This window comes from Prionailurus bengalensis, chromosome A1, assembly GCF_016509475.1.
Source record: "Prionailurus bengalensis isolate Pbe53 chromosome A1, Fcat_Pben_1.1_paternal_pri, whole genome shotgun sequence".
NCBI lineage: Eukaryota > Metazoa > Chordata > Mammalia > Carnivora > Felidae > Prionailurus > Prionailurus bengalensis.
The window spans coordinates 113,721,264-113,730,768 of NC_057343.1; positions in this window are offsets into that span (position 1 = coordinate 113,721,264).

Below are 9,505 nucleotides of genomic sequence, written 5' to 3' on the forward strand. Positions count from 1 at the left end.
TTCCCCCCCCTCCTCATTTTTTAGTAGGAGGCCAAAAGGAGAATCTGAGCTTACAGTAATACAGTTCTCTTTGGAGAGGTAGGAAGAAGTGACCAAAATGAATAGCCCTCTCTGTGAGCCACTAATCTTTATACCTTCCCATATAACAGCTACCACCTATTGGGCATCAGCAGATGGAACTCCCAGAACTTTTTATACATGATCAGATTGGACCTTGATAGTGACCCTACAAGATAGCCATTATTATCCTGTCCGTCCTGCAGATGAATAAACAGAGGCTGAGGTTAGGTTGCTTTTCTAGGGACGTTCGGTTAGTAATCGGTGGTGCAGCCTGGGTTGACTCCCAGGCCTGTGCTTGCTTTCTTGTTTTCGAGGTCCTAAAGGGGGAAGCAGAGATGTGGATACTTAGTAGTCCTCCGTGCACGGGCTCGTGGTCTCTCCATAAAGTCTTCCTGGTTTGATATTTCAGAGAAGAGTCTTTATACAGGCTATTGGGTTTGGCCCCTTGAACAGCAGGTAAAATGGTGCTGTGTCATCCCCATTCCTGAGTATAATGTGTGTGGTATAGACCTACGTGAAACATGCCAGAAACTCTCACACAGGTGCTGTATGGGGCACACACAGAAGCTTTGATCCTGTTGTGAGAAAGAGAAACACTGATGTGTGCAAGCCCATTGTACCTCAAAGGTCGAACGTTTGGACGAAGGTGAAAACAGAGTGGTGGGGCTTTTTCCCTGTAAGAGAGGGAACAAAAGAAGATCCAAAGTGAAGAGGGGCCTCCACCAGTGAGGCGTTACTTTTGAGGAAATCTCTCTCATGTGTGGTCATTGTGGAACACCTTGACATGAAATTTGGTGTCCATGTAACAGAAATGAAAGCTCAGTCAGGGAAAGGGCGACACCTCCAAGAACAGGTACTGTGGAGACAGGCAAAGTGACAAGTGGAAAAGATTTTGCCGCCACCCTCATGAGAGGCTCGAGACTGCTCAAGAGGCCATTGGCATCTGTTGAGCAGGTTGGTTGGGTCCCCCAAAATTACACATCTGGCAAGGGCCGTCTCGGACAACAGGGAGCGTGGACCAGGAGAGGCACTTAGCAGATATCCCTTAATGTTCAATGAAAAGCTAAAACAAATGTTTTTCTCTGATGTTTGAGAACTATTTTACATTGTTCAAAGAGCCTCCATGGGTGGTTATGAGATCCAGTCATACCTCCAAAGGAATCCCCACCCAGTGTGGTGGTGCAGGGAGAACAGGCTTGAGTTCCCTATCTCTTTTGTAAAATCTACACCCCGCCATAACTTCCATGTCCCATAAGTAGATTAGGAGACCCTCAGTATGACAGCACTTTCTTGGAGCTCAGCGTCCCCACTGCCTAGCACAGGGGCTCACTGCATGTAGGTTGTTGAACTGACTTGAACTGATCAAGCCCATTAATCCCTTTCTGGTTATGGGACTAGCTCAGTTTTCCAGACCTAATAAATCATGAACACAAAGAAGTCCTCCTCAGTACCCTTGGTGTGTCCATTATTGATTTCCCAGATTTATATTGTGGGAGGTCTGCACCCTGCACCCTGGCCATACAGCCTTGAGCTCCAGTGGGTGGCAAAGGCTCCTGGCCAGTCCCTACCCAGGACGTGATGCCTGTTCTGAAGTTCCCTTGAACAAGGTCCCTCTGCACTTGGATTCCACCATCTGTTAGGTTTCTGTGATGCTCTGCTGATGTCCCATCATAGAGCAAGTCTGGCTGAAGGAGGAGGGGGAATTTCTGGTTAACATTAAGCAAACATATGAGGTTCTACCCTAGCCACGGGACATGTTTCCTCAGTGGCCTCAGTGAATTGCTAGAGCTACAAGATATTTCTCAACAACAGTTGTTCAGATGAGCACGTGTCCCTGGAGACTAGAGGTGCTGACATGACAGCAGACCCTAGACACTTCCATTCAGTCACTGACCATCGATCGTCTCCATGTGTCCACCTGTGTGTGGCTTCTTTGAAAGAGGCCAAAAGGGCTCTGGTAAAAAGGAAACGAGAGGGGATCCTTATTAGCTGTGCAACACAGAAGCTTTTCTGATTACCCTTGCACTGAGTTTGAGAACCTAGAATAGAGAAGCCCAGTTTGCCTTGCTTCTTTATTCAGCTTTAGCCGGGACCACTTACCGCTCTGGTTTTGTGCGACCTTGAGACCTCACTTAGCTCAAAGGCACCAGAAGAGGGGCGGAGATGACAAGGTACAAAATGAAACTGAGTTTGGAGATCATGAACTGGGATTTGTTCGAAAACCTAGTGCTAAGCTGTTTACTAGCCTACCGTTTACGTGCTTAGGCTGCGTAGGTCCACGCGCGCCGCGGGCGCGGGTGCGCAATGTGCGTGTGAAGTCGTCATCCTCTGACTCGCTGTGCACCTGCCAGGTCCAAGCCCCGGAGCTTAGTGTTAAATAGCGATTCACAGTCACCTAAGTGTTTGCCAAATAAGCGAAAAGAGCGGAGCCACCGCCACGAATCTCTTGTGTGGGAAGTGAGACCGGATTCTCGGCTTGAAGAATGGAAGCTCAGATGATGTAAAGAAGCACAGGGTGAGGCCGGCAGGGGAAGAGTGTGAGCAAAAGCACCGGGGCTGGGAGGCTGAGGCAAGGGGTGGGCTTTGCAGCGACGTGCCTGTGCAGTGGGCCTCAGTCTTGGCCCCCTGGTCACTGCCTTGATACCTTCTTCCTAATCCCAGAGATTGATCTGGATGGAGGCAGATTGCAGTGCCACCCCTCCGGCACCGGGGACCGAGGCTGAGTGCAGAGTACTGGAGATCCCCCGTCTCCACGTTGGCTCCCGGCCCAGCCGCCTCCAGGCTGTGGAACCAAGCATTCGCTTGCTCTCCACCAGCCTCCTTTCCTTTCTGTAAAATGAGGGCAATTCCTGACTCAGCCTCAAGGCACAACTGTGAGGATTAAGGGAGGCCACACGTTGTGAAGTATTCCGTGCTGTGCCTGGTAACGACTTCATAAATTATTATTGTAACCATCGCTCTTAATTGGCTGATAGGGCAACGGATGCTTAAAGAAGTTAAACAGTTGTGCAGAGTTACACAAACTAGAGGCTGTGTTAGACTAGAACCCACAAGTCCCGAGAGCCAGCCAGATGCTTCACCTACGGGGAGAAATGGAATTTGGGGTAAGGAAAAGGAGTTGCATAACGTCTAGGAGTCGAGCTTTGGCTCCGCCCCTCAGGAAGGCCGTGACCAGGTAATTTCTGGAAACTCTCTGGGCTTCATTTCCTTACCATCAAGTGGAGACTCTGTCACCTGCCTCATGGAATACCATTAGGATTCAGTGAGGTAACATGTGGGCGGGGTCAGCGGGCAGCCAGGCACAAGGTAGGTGCTGGCCACGTGGACCACGTATTAGGACGAGAGCGCAGAACCTCTGCAGCCCTGGGGGTGGCATTTGTGTGAAAAATGGGTCTTAAACTTACCACTTGATAGACGGTTGCTTCATAGCCTAATTGGGGACAGAGGCCACAAAGGTGGCAAAACTCAGTGAGCTGATTCCCTGCCTGAGAAGCCTTCAGCCTTGAGTATCCCCCTTAGAAGTGCCACCACGCAAACACCTGTTGCTTGAGACAGCAGAGCTTTCCTGAAGGACTCCGAAAGCTGCCCCTCACACCCACCAGAGGCTGCCTGTCCACCAGAACCCTCGGGGTTCACACAGCAAAGCGGGAAGTCCCTGTCCCAGTATGCAGCTGCTCCATACTGCTCTGGGCATCTGCGATGATATCCATTCCCTCCGACCTTTTCATTTTTGTGATCCTGGGGAAGAAGCCAAGTCAGCTCAGCAACATTTATGTTATTTATTTATTTTAATTTTTTTAATGTTTATTTTTGAGAGAGAAAGAGAGGGAGGGGCAGAGAGAGATGAGACACAGAATCCCAAGCAGGCTTCAGGCTCTGAGCTGTCAGCACAGAGCCCGCCACGGGGCTCGAACTCGTGAACCAAAGATCATGACCTGAGCCAAAGTCGGACGCTTAACCGACTGAGCCACCCAGGCGCCCCCTCAACATTTGTTGAGCACGTTCTAGATACTGCACCTACCCAAATATCCTTTTCTCCCCAGCCGAGGACATGAGATGTTGAGGTGTCATAGCCTCCTCAGGATCACCAGCCTGGATCATGAGGGATTGTTAACTATTTTATTAATAACAAACTGCTTTAAAAATACCTAAAATGTCCCAGGCAATGAGCTAAAATATTTTACTTAAAAGTGTTCTTTCAATTAATCGTCCCAGCAGTCCGGTGAAGTAGGGCTTATTACTGTGGGTGAGGCTCAAAGGTGTCAAGTGCTTAAAGGCCATAGAGTTAGAAGGCGGTAGAACCAGGTGTGAATTCGGACTCTGGAGTCCACATGATTCACCAGATCAGAAAGGCTAGATAAGCCAGGTAACAACATGGGTGTTATGTGTCCCTTGGTCAGAACCTGGGTAACGCCAGGGCTAAAGTATCCATGCCACATGGCTTTGTGGAATGGGGTCATGATAGGCAACAGAAGACAATGAATCTGGGAGTGACAGCTTTTGTTCTGAAATGTTCCTTCAGGCCTCCAATCTCCTTCAAGCCCTAGCTGAGCCACGTCCCCAGCATGGCTCTACCCAGACCAGGAGTTTGGGAATCAGGCAAACCTTTATTCTGCTGCTTCCTGGCCCAGTGACCTTGGGCAGGTCCCTTAGCTTCTCTGAGCTTTGGTTTGGTTATCTGTGGAAGGGGATGAAACTATCTGATCCTTGAAGTGCATCATAGAGGGCAAAATGAGTTTCACGGTGTGAAACTGGGTCCGCCACATAGTAAGGACTCAGTGAGAACCTACCAGACCATCCCTTCTCAATTCAAAGGGCTCTGGCTGGCCTCTGAGCCAAGACTTACAGTAATCGTTCACTTTTGCCTCTCTCCTGGGATTGGAGAGAAACCTAATACATTCATTTAATATGATAATGCTGACTCTGGTACCAGAATGCCCGAGTTCAAATCTTGTCTCCGTCACTTACTGCCACTGTGATCTTGAGCAAGTCACTTGAATTCTCTGAGCCTTGACATCCTTCTCTGTTCAAAGAAGATAGTAATGGTACCTCTGCTCTAGGGTTCCTATGGAAGCTAAATGAGATAATCCATTAAAAGCATGTAGAAAGCCCTTAATGTTAAACATGAAAATAAAAGGTGTAAACTCACATTTATGCATCATCTTCCGTGTGTCAAGCTAATACTAGCTGCTGGGGTACTGTTGTTAGTGAAACTGATCTGGTCCCAGCCCCCATGGAGGTCACAGGGTCCAGTGAGAGAGACTCACAAGCTGATAAACCAAGAAATACATCTAACATTCCAAATTGTAATACAGTCTGGGAAAGAAATGAACATCGTTTAGTGATAGGGAGTAACAGGTGAAACCTACTTTGTGAAGGTCAAGGAAAGTTGTGAAGTCTAGAAAATTCTATAGTTCCCCTCTTGGAAATTTATCACACTCACTAACATATTAAAGACTGAGAAATCTTGAGTAACAGAGGAAGGAAGTCCATTTAAGTTTGTTTATCCTAGGTTTTTCCAGATTGTTTTGACTGCACACTCTTTTTCCCTGTAGAAGACCTTTTAATCATCCTTTAAAATTAGTGTTCTGCTGAACACATTTCAGAGACCTGAACTAAGCTAATACTTCTGTGTAATTAGCTCTTCTTGACAGCCTGAGGCAGGAATCTTCCACGTGGTTATTCTTCAGACTATAATGACAACACTGTTAGTGAAAAATGTCTTACCAGGTGTCACATTCATCCTGTTTTTCTTCAGTGCTATTGATTTCTTCTCTCTCTTTGGATTTCTTTCTTGGGGTATTTGTTCATGTCTCTTTGTTAGCAAACTAGTCTTCACTCGGTCTTTTTGCAGAGGGGTGAAAAAGTTGCTCTTCAAGGGGCGTGAACTCGGGTGAGTTATGTAGCAGGCATCACAGCGTGGAGCCCTGACAGCATTTTCCTGGAGCCAGCTCGAGGCACCCGTACCTGTGTGGTGAGAGCAGATGTCCTGTTTAGAATTCACAAGTGACAGTGAGGTTGCCATGCCAGCTGGCAAAGAGTACTGGGCATTCCCTGATCGGCACCAACAGGTAAGAAGAACGAGAAAAAGAGCACAGAGCTGCACACTGTGGTGTCACTCTTCAAAATAAATGGGGCTAATTCATTGCCACTACATGCCAGAGTAGATCATGGAGCAGGCAAAGGATGACCTTAGGGCACAAGAAAATGATCTTGTACACAAAATGTTTCACACTTCAAGCTTAAAAGAATGGCAGAAATTGTACCTGTTTGGGTCTACCATTGGAAGCACTTAATAAATGGCAAATATTTCCTGAAATTAAATTGCCAATCTTTCATGAACATGGGGATCAAATGGACTTGCATTTGTAGACTGACTCCGGCACCACACTAGCTCTATGACCTTATTTACTCTTTTCAAGCTTCAGTTTCTTCATCCATAGAGATATTGCCACAAACCTCCTATGAGGATTATGTGGGAAGGTGGTAATAGTGCAGTAGCAGGCTGTTAGTGGGGTATTTAAAATTTTTTTTTAATGTTTATTTATTTTTGAGAGAGACAGAGACAATGCAAGTGGGTCAGGGGCAGAGAGAGAGGGAGACACAGAATCCGAAGCAGGCTCCAGGCTCCGAGCTGTCAGCACAGAGCCCGACGCGGGGCTCGAACTCACGAGCCATGAGATCGTGACCTGAGCTGAAGTTGGACACTCAACCGACTGAGCCACCCAGGCACCCAGTTAGTAGGGTATTTTAAAATGTAGGGGTGCCTGGGTGACTCAGTCACTTAATTTGACTCCGGCTCAGGTCATGGTCTCACGGTTCGTGAGTTCGAGCCCCACGTGGGGCTCTGCACTGAGAGCACAGAGCCTTCTTCGGATCATCTGTCTCCCTCTCTCTCTGCCCTTCCGCCAGTGTGGAAGGGCTCCAGGGAACACTTTGGTTTCCTGATGCCATTGCTCAGAGCAAGACATGGCTCTGAAGTGCACGGTAAGTGCCAGCGACCAGTCGTGTGACTGGCAATGATGATCTGTTCTGTGACCCTGGGAGCTATCTGGTTGACAGGAATGCTCCATCTTTTTCCTCCTGAAGATGCCAGGAAAATTGGCACAGAGAACTGTACAGGACAGGGCTTAGAAAGACCACCTCATGCTATTTTCCGATTGTATGTCCTCATTTCCCCAGTAGGGAAACTGAGATATGGGAGAAAGATTGGCCCATTCAGTGGGTTGGCAGAATCTAAGAAACTGAGTTCTTAATTGCTGTTTCTATTCTCCATAAGACTTAACACTACATGCCAGGACAAATAGCCTGGATAAGGAAAGCTTTCTTAACAGGCATTTACTCTGGGGACAACTAGTGTCTCACACCTGGCATAATGCACAGTGATAGGTGGTGTAGTTGAACCCAAATATTAAGAAGCCATCTAAGAGACATCTATTATTCTTTCCTTTTGCTCCTTCCTTTTTTTTTTTTGTCTTTTGTTAACATGGTGATGGTATAGCAGCCATTTTGTGACCATGAGGATACCCTGAGGATGGGTCCAAGCAGCAAGGACACAGGACAGAAAAGTAGAAGGATGCTGGGTCATCAAAGGCATCATAGAGCCATCATAGCTGTCTGGACTATCCACTCTGGGCTTATCTGAACCAAGAAAAACTCTCCATTTTACAATGTGTGGGCGTGTCCTCATGTGTTTGTATGTGCGCATCAGACAAGCTTGGCTTCAAATTCCAGCTCTACATGAGTTGAAACAACCTAATTAATTTTTCTTTTGAATTTACATTTCTTTATAGTCCCATAAATAATAACTGCCACTAATTAGATACTCTGTTCCAGGAGTTGTGCTGCATACTTTATATGTATCATAGAACAGATGTTCCCAACATTGTCCAGATGAGAAAGCAGGCTGAAATTAACAAGTAATTTGCACCAGCAGGAATTCAGACCTAGGGTTGTCTGACTTTGGACACCTGTGCTCTTAAAACATGGGTATCCATTCAAGATGGATAAAATCATATGTATCTCATTGATTTGTTAGGATTATGTAAAACTGGGTGCCATGGCACATGGGGGGCACTTATTAAATAGTAGCTCATATATTATTGCCTAGATAAAGTTGTCTTTTTTAGTTTTCACTTTATTTTTTGGTTTTGTTTGCTTGATTTATGAGACTTACAAAAAAAGTCTGTGGACAGAAAGGGAGCAATCCCAAGAGGTAAAGGAAAAACATTAGGATGGAAGGGAATTTTTTTCTTCCTGTCAGTGACCAATTCTTTATAGATAATTGGAAACTAATACTTTCTACTGGATCTGGAGGCCATTCAGAATGGCTGGACTTTGAATAGCAGGAAATGTGTTCTGGGCCATATGTATTCGTAACTCAGTGTGACGCTAGGCAAATTCCTTCCATTTTCTGGATCCTGGGTCTCACCTCTATCTATATAAGGAGATGGGTGAATTGGGTTATCTCTAGGGACTTTTTCAGTTGCTCTTCTGATAATTTGAAGCTCACACAGAATAGTCAGACCACACACTCCCCCCCCACCCAATCTCAGTAGAATACTTATTTCAGTCAAGTCTTCATGCAGTCATTTGTAGATACTATGTATTCATACTTTAGACATATGTTAATTTCAAGACTGTTACTCATGACATGTTAATTTTAACATCATATCACCAAAGCACTTTCGTGTAAGACATATGCTACCATTACTTCTAAAAATTCCTTGTAAGACATTAGAAGTAAGGAAAACTTAGAGATAAAATCAAAGTGCCAATAATCCTCAAATCTGACTTTCTTTCCAAATTACGTGCCGTTCAGGTTGCTATTGAAAATGAGTCTGTATTTCCTGTCTGACAGTAACAAAAGGTACTTACAAGATTTCAGGATAAAGAGAGAGCAGCCCAAATTACATATGCATTCTTAGGCCATGAATCACTTGAGTGACCCTGGCAGCAATGCTGATAAAGGCAGCATTCTACACTTGCTCTGGCCCATTTTACATTGTGAGATCCCAAGGCTTATAAGCTGTTCAGCAATGGAAATAATAGAGATTCAGAGACAGCCTGTGGGAAGACACCTATCCAGGAGATCGTAAGGGCTTGCTGTTATCTTCTCGGCACCCAACCCTGTATGCCCATCTGCACCCAGAGGAGAGGATAAGAACCCTTGGTCAGGGAAATTTAGGGAAGAACTTCTTAATGACCAGCCATTTACAGGCAATGACCTTCTCATCAATGTAAGAAGGTAAGTTGAGGTCGGGTCACTTTGGTCATGATGTCGAAAGGATCAAACGAGGTGGAAGGTTGCCTTTGATGAATGTCATCCTCCCTTCTCCAAGACTCTTGACTAGGAGTGCAGGCTTTGCGTTACTATTTGCATTACTATTAACTGTTAACTATTACTACAAAGCCCTTCCATTTTCCGGATCCTGGGTCTATCTAT